The following is a 13,064-nucleotide window of genomic DNA, read 5'->3' as shown; positions in this document are numbered from 1 at the left end:
GGAGGCACCATTAGTCTTGTGAGAACGAGGTTTAGGTTCCACACCGGTGAGGGTGGCACTCTAGGGGGAATTATTCTCTTGAGGCCTTCCATGAAGGCTTTTATAGCAGGTACTCTAAAGAGTGATAGATGTTGTCTATTTTGTAGATACGCTGCTATGGCAGCAAGGTGTAGTCTAATAGACGTGTAGGCTAGGTTGCATCTTTGTAGGTGTAGTAAGTAGCCTATGATGTGTTGGATAGACACATCTAAGGGATTGACATTATTGTTGTGACAATAAATCACGAAACGTTTCCACTTGGCTGCGTAGCAAGCTCTAGTGGTAGGCCGTCTAGCTTCTTTAATGACGTTCATACAGTCAGGAGGAAGATTAAGGTAACCAAATTCTAGGATTTCAGGAGCCAGATCGCAAGGTTGAGCTGAGCTGGGTCCGGGCGTCTGATCTCTCCATGGTTCTGGGTTAATTTTTGGTGCGGAACTACGGAGAGTTCCAGCAATGTGGTGTACCACGATTGTCTGGCCCAAGTTGGAGTAACTAGGATGAGAGTTAGGGAATGTTGCTGTAGTTTGCGCACCACTAATGGAATGAGTGGGAGAGGCGGAAAAGCGTATGCAAATCTGCCTGACCACTTCATCCATATCGCATTGCCTTTGGACAATGGTTGTGGATGTCTGGCGGCGAAGCTTGGGCATTTGGCGTTTTCGTGGGTGGTGAAGAGGTCTATTTGTGGTTGCCCCCACGTTTGAAAGAATGGTTGAAGAACTTGTGGATGAAGTTCCCACTCGTGGATTTGTTGAGTTTGACGGCTCAACAGATCTGCAATGGTGTTATGGACTCCTGGGACATGTTGTGCTAGGACAAAAATGTTTTGAGGTATGGCTCACCTCCATATGGTCTGTGCTAGCTGAGAGAGTTGCAGAGAGTGTGTGCCGCCCTGTTTTTGGATGTAGTACATTGCTGTCATGTTGTCTGTGCGGACTAAGACAGCCTTGCCTGAGACGTGTGTTTGAAAGGCTTTCAGGGCTAGAAATATGGCCAGTAACTCCAGATGGTTGATGTGGAGTAACTTTTGTTGAGGTGTCCACCTGCCCTGCATGGTGTGCTGTAGTAGATGAGCTTCCCAGCCGGAGAGCGATGCGTCCGCTGTTAGAACTCTTTGAGGAACCGGCTCTAGGAACGGTCGCCCTTTGGAAAGGTTTTTGGTGGTCCACCACTGCAGAGAGCGATGGGCACGACCGTCTACCAACACCAGATCTGTTAGTTGACCTTGAGCCTGGTTCCATTGGCGTGCTAGGCACTCTTGGAGAGGACGCATCTGGAGTCTTGCATGAGGTACTATGAATATGCAAGAGGCCATCATCCCTATATGTTGCATAAACACTCGGGCTGGAAGAGACTGTTGAGGTTGAAATTTGGCGCGAAGAGCTTGTATGCTTGCTATCCTGGCAGGGCTGGGGTAGGCTAACGCTTTTGAGGTGTCTATGGTGGCACCGAGGTATTGTTGTACGTGGAAGGGATGCAGATGGGACTTGGCGTAGTTTACTGTGAAGCCCAGGTCGTGAAGTAGTTGGATAGTGGCGTGAGTGTGTTGTACACACTGGCTGTGTGAGCTGGCTTTTATAAGCCAGTTGTCTAGATATGGGAAGACGTGGATGTGTTGTCTTCTCAGGTGTGCTGCCACTACTGCTAGGCACTTGGTAAACACTCGTGGCGCTGTGGTGACTCCGAAGGGGAGCACTTTGAATTGGTAGTGGTGACCATCCACTACGAATCTGAGAAACTTCTCGTGAGCTGTGTGAACGGGAATGTGGAAATAGGCGTCCTTGAGGTCTATGATGGTTAGGAAGTCGTTTTGGGAGAGCAGAGGAAGCACCTGCTGGTGTGACCATGTGAAAATGGTCTGAGTGAATGCATTGGTTTAGGGGTCTGAGGTCCAGAATGGGCCTGAGAGAGCCGTCCTTCTTTGGTATGAGAAAATATAGGGAGTAGACTCCCTTGTTTTGTTGGTGAGCAGGAACTGGTTCTATTGCATTTTTTTGTAGGAGGGAGATTACCTCCTGCTTCAAAAGTGACAAATGTTCCTGTGACATTGGGCCCTGTTTGGGTGGAATAGTTGGGGGGGGGTAGATGTTGGCTCTAGACTGTAACCTGATTGGATTATTTGTTGCACCCATCTGTCTGAGGTGATGGTAGCCCAGACAGGAAGGAAATTGTGGAGTCTGCCCCCGACTGGAGTGGAATAGTCTGGGGGAAGTGGAGGGAAGTCACTGGGTGGGGGTGGAGGCAGAGCGGGAGGTGTTAGTTTTGCCTCTGCCTTTGTTATTGTTACCTCTGTAACTGCCTCTTTGATAACCCCTAGTGAAGGTGGATTGGGTAGGGGTTTTGTAGGAAGTGGAGGCGCTGTCGGAGGAGTAGCCCCTGGTATTGCTTCTAAAGGAGGAACGGCGAAAGGAGCGCCTGGGAGCTTGCGACTGCAAGGCTCTCATAGATTTTGCCGTGTCTGGGCTCTCATCCTTTGGGCTCTTCGGATTGGTTACTCTGTCACAAGGAGGCTGGTGGGGCGGAGCTAACCATGCTGGGAGATGGCGGCTCTGTAAGAGAGCTCCTCCGGTCGACTCCAGATCCTCCATGTTCTGCAACTATAACTATATAATTAGCTTCTAAATTGGGGAAAATAAACTCCGGAGAGCAGCGACGACCGATGTGCCAAGTATCGCCGCTGAAAATCAAGGTATTAACAGTATAAGACCGCCGAACTGCTTGACCCGCGGCACAACTTGTGACGTTGTGGTGCGCGCACCCGGAGAGTTTGATACGCGAGTCCCGTGGGCAGGGATTTCGGAGCCCTGGCAGGCAGGCCGCACCTCTGCGCAGAAAAGTTAAGCTAATTGCAGGCTGCCAGACATCGTTCCGTAGTGCTATTCGTCTGCTACCGCGGAATAAGACGCTTTGGGAGGAGGACGAGAACCGTCAAGCGCCACGACCGCTATTACGCCTGCGAGGACAGTTGATGCGACAGGTGAACGCATGACCCTTGGAAAAAACCGGCGTGGCAGAGAGGCCTGGGATGAGCTTGCTGTGGTGATCCCTGTTGCCCCCCGAGGTCAGTGGGGCGCGGGGTACATACCTGGAGCCTGGCATCCGCTTCACGACACTTCGAGATATGGAAATGCCGACGTGGGGACAGAAAGCCCTCCCTCATTAGAGAGGCTGCTGTCCCGAAGTGCTACAGAGGCAGGAACTTACACTCTCGACACACAGGCGTGCTGTCTGGTACGGTGAGTGGCATGCGTCTTTGTATGAAACGTGGGTGGCGGTGCAATGCGAAATAGAAGACGAAGCAGACAGATGGCATCAGGTGGGGCTTGTAATACTCTCTCCTTACAATATTGGCCTGCCACAAATTGAAGACACCTGGGACCTGTGTTGGTAGAACTCGAAAGTGCCTTAACCTCTTTCCCAAATTGCACAAACGATACACAGGCTCATTACAATATTTGCGGGCTCCACAGACTGCAGGCTGAGATACGCAGCTATACCAAACCTATACTGGAGCCCATCTTGGACAGCAAGGGGATGTAGACACGCAGCACTGCAACCCGAGTCCTTAATATATTATATTTGGGACTACAATATACGAACCACATTTGGAGGATTACTGATATAATAGGCTTAAGAATATAAGAGACGCATCGCGCATCAGCTTGTGTGGCCAAACGAGGGGGCAGAAGCGAGGACTCCAAGCCCCAGTGTGCAGCGGGGCCTGAAGCAGACCGGCAGCCCCTCCTCCTTATTACTGAGGGTAGTTATTTGCTGGCACCTTCCCGCGACACGGGACGCGCGCGGGCGGTCGCCGGGCAAAGGGCGGGCCGTCAGAGGCCGAAGGAGGCCGGGCCTTCCCTCTAAGCACCTCTTTAAGGTGAGTGATATTGAGCACTATGGGGAGATGTACAGTTACATCTGGCTTAAAGCCCACAACTACTAACACTATTGAAAGTATGCTCGAAAAAGCTGTTAGTATGGTCTCATCAGAGATCGAACTGATTGAGAGGAGACTTTCTATGGGTCACCCGGCACCTCTATTGCATTCGTCTGGAGGATTTGAGCGGGGTAATTTAATTGCCCCTCTCCCATTATCACCCAATGTGCTAATCACAACACCAAGTAATCGAGAAATGCTGCCTGCAGGCCTTGAGACTGATAAGGACGATGTGGAAATTTCCGATGGTCAACTATGACCTCAAGTTAATGTTAGTATTGGAAATTTGGCTCTGGTCACCAAAGCAGTGGGGGAAAAAGGAAGAGAGGTACGTCAAAACCTATTGGCAGCAAGAGGAAACAGCCTCCCCACTCAAAAACTCAACCTACACCCCTGAGTTTATGGAGACGAGGATCTACCGCCGTGACTGTGAGCCCCATTGAGAAAACAAATGACAGTACCGTAGATTTGACCACATTAGAAGCAGCAGTTAATTCCATCCATACTCAGACTGAGCACACAATTGCCCATGGCACTTGTGAAAGGCCGGGAGATACCCTAATTAACACGATAATGGATTCTGTTTATGACCGTTTAAAAAATTTGGTAGATAAACAATTTAATGCTCTTTTTAAACGTCTGGACAGATTGGAAAATCTGGTTAAGAAACCGGAAATTCACAAAAAAGCTGACAATATTGTTGATAAAATCAGGGGGCAACAGCACCCAAAATCTACGGAGACAACTGATCAGGTTATATTAAAGGAGAGGGGTGATTGTACGCTTCCTACTATTAATACTGCATGTGATAAGTGTGGCAATTTCAAGAGCAGTTCCTTTCCCAAATTTACCCCCAGTTTGATGCCCTTGTCAAATGCAGTACCTGGCAATAGGATCAGTAGTAATAGTTTATCCCGAAATTTAGCATCAGCCACTCCCGTGCCGTCGGCCCCGGTACCCACAATTATGGCAACTGTTCCGAATGTTACTTCTATTTTTGAAAATCGGGCTGAGAACCCATCGGAAGACGTCCTTCACTTACCTCCTGAAGCCTGCCCTTATGTCGTAATTTTAGCTGGCGCCCCTCCCTTGAAGAAAGACCAATCAGAGTCTTGGGAACAACTCAAGAATAAAAGTATTGATTGGCTATCGAAGTATAAGGGCTTAGGGATGGTGAACGCCAATGAGATTTTAATGGTGAGACGTGTAGGATGGGTAGGGCCCTCAGATATGAACATTACAGGGGACTGCATAGTTGTGAATTTTAGACGTCCCTCCCTGGTGAAATGGCTATTAAGAGCACAAATCCATCATAATCTTGCCCCAACCCTTTTACATTCACTACCTCTGGGTTTTTTCTATAAACCTTCTCCAGGTACACGTAATTTTACTACCCCGACACACACCACACAGAACCGGTTTACCGTTTTTTCTAGTCTGGACAGGCAGGATTGACTACTGAGTCAACCATCGACTACTGTACTAGACTTAGTGGTACCCTTAACAGTTCGTCCGGTTGCTACTGAACCCAGATCCCCTGATCCTAACCTAAATGTGCTAAGCTGGAACATCGCAGGACTAAGATCTAAACTGAATTCCATGGAGTGGGTTGATCTAGTCAGTAAATATGATATTTTGATGTTCAAGGAGACATGGTGCACAAACGATTTGTTCCTTGAAGGATTTGTATGTTATAATAGCACTGTACCCAGCCCCAAAACAGGTCGCCCATGTGGGGGGTTATCAACATGGATAAAGGTCTCAGCTGGGTGCAGTATAAAACCTCTGGCGACAAATAATGAGAACTTTCAAGCCACGGTTTATTCACAGGGGCCCACAATATGTTTAATTAATTTTTATAATAACGATTTCATATCACTACCAAATAGGAATTTTATTAAATTGTTCGAATTTATTGATAAATTAGAAGACGAGGAGAGGTATGGCAAATTGGACGGAATTTGCCTCGGCGGTGACTTTAATGTACGATTGCATAGTGGTATTGATAATACAGCCATCGCCCCGGTCAGGGTTAACCAATGTAAAAGAGGGGAGGAACTTTGCAATTATATATCTTCCTGTAACCTAATTAACGTAATGGAAAAGGCAGGTGTTGACTCAATTAAGGGCCCACTGCCTACCTATAGAGGACGTGGCTGTTCATCCATTATAGACTATGTTTTTATATCATCTTCACTGGTAAACTTTTTAGCAAAGGCTGAGGTTTTATGTACTAGCCAAGGTGACCATAACCCAATTTTAACAACAATCAGACTTTTTTCTAAATTTACTACCCAAAGGGAAATAGGGGCTAAACATTTGGAGGCATCAACTGATAAACTTAGAGTGATCTGGAAGGGCATAGACAACAAAGTACTATTCGCACGCATGATAAAATCATATCCCTTATTGGTAGAGACGTGCCTGTTAAGCAGCTCCTCGGGCGCAGAGATTATTGAGGCCTTTAGTGGTTTATGTGCTGGAATTAAACATATAATCTCAAGACCTGTCACCAACTCAAGCCAGAATCCCAGATGGTTTAATGGCATATGCTCGCGGGCCAACAGAGACCTGCGTGAAGCATTAGCGGCTACACCTAGGGACATAATCAGAGTTAGGTCATTGAGAGCTTGCTATAAGAAAGCAACTAAACTACGCTCAGATGAGATATTGAGAGAACGCTGGGATAACCTTGCTAGAGCTGCCTCACTTAAGGATGTAACTGGATTCTGGAAAGAAGTTAAAGCCATGAGGTCTATGGGCTCAAATATTACTCCCATAAGCTGTAATATATCTAGCGAATCATGGGAGGAGCACTTTGCCAGAATCTATACAGCTCCCATAAAGATCTCTAATAGCCATACCTGCCCCTCAGTTTTAAAGGTTGTTATAACTGTAATTGAAGTTGAGGATGCCATAAAACAAAGCATAGGGAATAAAGCGCCAGGCCCGGATGGGCTTCCAATCGATCTTATAAAACATGAACCAGATTTTTGGGCCCCCCTTTTATGCAATGTTTTTAATAACTTGATCAATACGGCTATCCCGAGTACCTGGTCGACTAGTATTATTGTGCCCATTTTTAAAAAAGGTGACCGATCCAATCCCTGCTGCTATCGCCCAATTTCCCTAATAGACAATACTTTGAAGATCCTGGGCAGGGTTGTCTTCAACAAGATCAGGAATTGGGCTGAACACAACCAAATTTTAAATCGTTGCCAGCTGGGCTTTAGAAGCAATGTTGGAACTGTCGAACAGTGTTTGAACTTAAATCTTATTCTGGGCAAATATACGATTGCTCAAAAAGTTCCACTCTACTTGGGTTTTATGGACTTAACTTCAGCCTTTGATTTTGTTAATAGAGCACGTTTATGGGAGATTCTTTTAAATTACGGGCTGGATGAGGCTTTGGTCCACTTCTTGGCGCATTTGCATAGGGATTTGAAGGCACGGGTGAGGATAAGTAATGATGCGGAGGTTTCTGGGGATATTGCCATTGGCAGAGGGGTTAGACAAGGCTGTGTTCTAGCCCCTCTACTTTTTATTCTTTACATAAATGAATTACATAACTCCCTGTCTAAATTGACCAATGATGTACGGAAAATTAATGGCAAATTACTCCCCGTGCTTTTATATGCTGATGACGCGGTACTTATGGGCTGCACCCCCAATGCACTTCGCACTTTAGTTACGGGGTTCGTGTCTTTTATGGCCGAACTGGACCTTTGCACTAATTTAAAAAAATCTTACATTATGATGTGTGGGCCGAAAAAACACCGCATTAATTTTATATCATCGGGCAGCGAATCATTAACATGTACAAGCACTTTTCCTTACCTGGGCTTAGTTTTCTCAGAATAAGGCTCTTGGCAGGTCCATGTAGCCCATAGTAGAAACAAACTTTCTAAAGCGGTCAATTCTATAATTAGCCTTCGGCAGCCAAAAGAAGTAGAGGTGGTGTTACCTTTAATTCAGATATACAAATCGCAATGTGCATCAACGGCCACCTATGGTGCTGAAGTTTGGGGGTATGTAAATTGTAGCGGGATCCAAATTGAGGAGAACAGATTTTGCAGAAAAATTCTCGGGGCTCAAATTTCATCTCCAACTTACATATGCCACAAAGAATTGAACCTACATTATGTGGAGGATTTTATTAGGTCTCGCCCAGCTATATTCTGGCTAAAAATATGGCAGAACCCCGCTGCGATCCTAACAAGAGAGATAATTATAGATTTCCTTAAATGTGACAAGGGTGGCAGTATACCCTGGCTTGTTGCAGTTAAAAACAGTTTAGCCAGTGTGAAGTTGGAGCACATTTTTTTATGTCCATCAGCACTGGAAGGCACAAGTGTAAAATCACTCAGGGGGGCGCTGTATGATCTGTATCATAAAGAAAGACAGAACATCGAGCATCATAAATCATCGATTGTTAGGTACATGCCCCTTCTGGAGGTACCGAGCACCCAACATCACATGCCACAGAAATATCTCAGGAAGAACATAGGGAGATGGAAAAAAAGCTTACTCTTCCGCCTTAGGGATGGCAGTATAAAATATTCACTCTGCTTCCCGATAGGATTCAATAGTAACCTTGAGCAGTTGTGTTGCCAATGTGGCATCGGCAGTAAACAAACATTGTTACATTTTTTACTTTTCTGTAAATTTTACGCCAGATATACAAAACAGTATTTAATCCTCTATTTTAAAGCATGTGCCATTTTCGATTTTAAATTAGCATATTTTGAAATTTTAAGGCTAGGAAATGACGATTTGATTTTCCGAGTAAGCACGTTCTTACAAGTTGCAGCTCGCTCACGTGCTTCCATGAATGAACTCTAATGCGCTACAAATTTTGTAATACTTCCCAGTGAAATTTACTTTTTATCTCTGTTTTTATAATGGTCATTAATATTGCCCGTAACCAATTATTTTGATAATGCTGCTACTATTGGTAGAATTGAAAATGGGGCTTTAGTCAAATTTGCACCCTGATGCTTATCATTGCCTGACTTATTACACGCTATCGCACTTTATTTGTAATATATTGTCGACTTTGCACACTGGTCTAAATTTCACACTTTGTTAGTAATGTTGCTACATTCTATAGCCCGTCCAACCTTTTTATCATGTTTTTACTACTGTAATTTTATATTTGTATTGGATGATATGGTACATTTATATGTTTTAAAATTTGTACTGTATTTGCCATTGGTAGTGATGAATTGTGCTTTTATGGATATTTTTTATCCGAATAAAGATTATCTATCTATCTATCTATTTGCCGTGTCTGTGTCCTTCATTTTTTCGAGGGCTATAGCGACACTAGGACCAAACAAATGTTTCTCATCAAAGGGGTGGTTGAGGATGGAACTTTGAACCTAAGGTTTGAAACTTGAGATGCGTAGCCAGGCATGCCTACGCAGAAGGGTGCTGGTATTTATTTCCCTGGAGGCGGTGTCAGCTGCATCGAGGGCACAACGGATGGAAGTGTTTGTGATGGTTTTACCCTCTTGAATCAACTTGTTGGCTTTAGGTTTATATTTGTCAGGGAGGTGTTGCATGATTGACTCCAGCTCATCATAATGTGCCCTGTCATATCTGGCTAGGAGCACTTGTGTGTTAGCGATACGCCAGATGTTGGCCGCCTGGGACGCTGTCCGTTTGCCAGAGGCGTCTAGGAGTTTAGACTCCTTATCTGGCGGTGGAGCTTCACCTGATGCCTTGGAATTGGCACGTTTCCTGGCATTGGAGACTACTAGGGAGTCTAGTGGTGCGGGGCCTTTAATATAGGGTGGGTCTGTTAGGGCGGCTTTATACTTTTTCTCAATTCGTGGGTTAATGACCCTGGCTCTAACTAGGTCTTTAAAAACCTCTGGTGCGTGCTTAAGAACTCCCTTAAGCATCGGCAGAATTGAGGTGGACCTCTGCGTAGTTTCGAATGTATCTAAGAGGAAGTCCTCCTCTGCGGGGTATGTGTGGAGATCAACCCAGTGGTAGTGGGCAGCCCTATGGAGTAGCTGGTTAAAGCCCATGGTGTCCTCTGGGGGGGGAGGGTCTGGAAGGGTGAAGATCGTCCTGCGGGATGTTAGGGACGTCTGAGATGTTGTAGTCGTCCCATGGGTCTGGGGAGCCTGTAGGAGTAGGGTCCCCTGTTGGTTGGTTGTCCGCCCCGTCCCTTGTGTCATATATAAGGTCATCATCCTCATCTGGAGATGGTGTAGGAGAATGATGTGGTGGGGGAGGAGAAGGAGGAGGAGGAGGTGGTGGTGAAGGAATCCTCAAAGGGGAGGTGGCAAAGTCTCTCCTTTTTGGTGGTGGAGCTGGTGCAGGCTTGTCCAGTGATCTTTTTCTGGTGCTAAGCGACAAATGCCCAGTCTTTGGATCCTTTACGAGGGTTTTTTGGTAAGGATCGGGTCGAAACAGTTCGTCTGTAAGGGGTAGATACTTCGGTGCCGATGGTGTCGGAGCCGTGGGTTTTTTCGGCATCGATTCGGCACTGGTTCTTGGTTTCGAACCGTGGGGCTTAGCAGTGTCTTTTGACTTCCTCGGTGGCTTTCGGCTTCGAGGTCTGGGAGTCGAGGCTTTTTGGCTTCTTGCTCGGCTCCGAGGGTGTTCTCGTGCCGAGGAGCCAGTCTTCGGCGCCGAGAGCTTCGGTGTCAAGCTCGGCGCGGACGAGGAAAGGGGCGTTTTCTTTTTCGGTGTCGGTGCCAATGAGGTTTTCTCGGCACCGAGGGTAGGCTGGCTCTAGCCTGAGCTGCCTGAAGGCTTGATGGGCTTCTTAACCGGGCCCGAAAGCGAGGTATGGGAAGCAGTCTTTTGGTGCATACCTAGGCCTGAAGGCGTGACCGAAGCCTTTTTCAATGGCGTGGAGGGGAGTTTAGGGTCGGGGTCGACGTCTGTACTCACGCCCCTCTGTGCTGGAGTGATGTGCTCGACGTCGGAGTCGTCAGCTTGTGAGGCGCTGACGATGCCTTCTTCGGTGTGCTGTTCTGGGACATCGACGCCTTCTTCAAAGATGTCGTCGGGGATCGAAGTCGACGAGTGAGCCATTGTTCTCCTTGCTTGTCGGTCCCGGATCATCTTCTACGATCGGAAGGAGGCACAAGCTGGACAGTCCCTTGCCTCGTGTTCTGGGGAGAGGCAGAGGTTGCACACCTCATGGAGATCGGTGTGGGGAAACTTCGACCCACATTGAGGACACTTCTTAAATGGAGTCCTTTCCATCAGCCAGGACCGGAGCCCAGGTAGGCCCGAAGGCCTTAGTCGACGACCGGAATCGAAGACTTAGATTGTTGAAAGTCACGTCAAGTGTTGGAGAATGCGATCGAGACAATATCGTTGTAGGGGGGAGGATAGCGCGCCGAACAGGAAAACTGGAACGGTTCCGAACTGGAGTGCGAAGAACACATCTGAGCCCGATGGCGGAAAAAAACAATCTGAGGATGAAGCCGAAGCCCATGCGCAATATGATCCAAAGGAGGAGTCACATACCTTGTGGCTTCCAAAGTCTTTCCAAGAGAAAAACAACTGCAAAATCCGGGCCCAACACCAGATGGCGATCTATGCACAGTGTGTAATCTGCAGCTCATATGCCTCGAACATATATATACAATGCTGAAAAAGATGTATCCAGCTAAAAAAAAAAATAGCTGCCAGGAAATTCTTGACAGTGAACAGTAAGTCATCTGAACAAAAGCAGGACACTGAAGGTCTCAGTAGTTTGAGATTACAAGGTTTTAAACCCTGGTGTCTGAACCTTTTCAGAGGGGACACACAAGTAACAGTGGTTACTGGGCTTGAAACCTGCCTCCTTTTCTTTGCATCAGCCAGTGAACGCTGCAGTGGCTTGGCATAGGCCAGTCACCCCCCAGTTCCAACCCTTATCTTGGGGGAACCCTTTACCTCCAGCCTATGGCATTGGGATGATGTCTTTGGGTATGGTGAATTCACAGTCAGTACAGGTCATTGTCTTCCTCTGTGGTGCCCACTGTAGTCGACACTCTGGTGGATCATTGCTTATACACTTGGTTTCTTGGTAGGGCAAGGAAGTCAGGAGACACTCCGGTCCAAGCAGATCAGCTCCGGAACATTAGTTGGGCAATCTGCTTCTTTTGGGCCACACCTCTCCTCTTCAGGCAGACAGCTCCTGTGGAACAAGATGCTTCCTTCTCTCTTTTAGCAGGCAGGTTCCCTAATCTCAGGGGCCCCCACAGCTTCTCTAGCAAGGTCTCCTCACCTCTATGACATGTGATATCAGCCCTGGATCACACCTGCTCTTCAAGTACTCTATAGAGTATCCCCATCCTTAGTCAGTGAAGCAGCTTGAAACGAGAATGAAGTGAGAAAGCGGATTCAAACATTCATACATAGTTTGCAGACAGATGTGGATCAAATGTCTACTGGCTTGACCATTCAAGAAAAGATAAAATGTCTTGCCTTGAAACAAATCCCCTTCTAACACTTGAATCTGCTAGCTCACCCCCACCCCTTGCTAGCAGGGTCTGGGCATGACAGAGAAGTGTAACTTTACACAAGCTCCTTTTTGGAACAGGGGAAAAGGGCATGCTCAAACACAAGCTGTGGGTCTCCCATTCACATTTGCAACTAGACCTCAGTTCACATGTAGGGTTCAGTGAGAGCTGGACCAAAACAAAGACATGAATACACGTTTCACTCACAGGAGGGTAACCAAAGGCAGATAGGCATATACATTTACCATGTAGGGGACATGCCAGTCTCAACATCCATCAAATTCTCAATGACACAAGATTCTATGCATGAGATGTAAGGCGATTATACATACTCATTTGACAATTCATGGGTGAAAAATCAACATCACATTTAAAAATGAATTCATATAGTACATGCCAATGACTAGCTTTCTGACTGCAATGGCTGTTCTATATTTCTATTTGATTGCTTTCTATTTGATTTTTATAGCCATATGATTGGCAGTCAAAGTTGATGATGCAGGGATGTGGAATTCCTATAGCCCGACGCCCAGGACATATTGTTTGGGGTCAAGGGCAACAAGTTTTCATGCGCATTATGTCCTTGGGACAAGTAGGCCCAACCCCTACAC

At 46.6% G+C, this 13,064-nt stretch overlaps 1 protein-coding gene across 1 annotated transcript in view; it reads right to left on the bottom strand.

Annotated features, from left to right (window-relative positions):
- Positions 1 to 13,064, bottom strand: part of ATM (ATM serine/threonine kinase) — a 1,586,045-nt gene that overhangs the window by 1,175,400 nt on the left and 397,581 nt on the right. The gene's annotated exons all lie outside the window — the stretch shown is intronic.

Source organism: Triturus cristatus, chromosome 8 (assembly GCF_964204655.1).
Source record: "Triturus cristatus chromosome 8, aTriCri1.1, whole genome shotgun sequence".
NCBI lineage: Eukaryota > Metazoa > Chordata > Amphibia > Caudata > Salamandridae > Triturus > Triturus cristatus.
The sequence above is the reverse complement of the archived record's forward strand: the minus strand, read 5'-3'. Positions and strand labels throughout refer to the sequence as shown.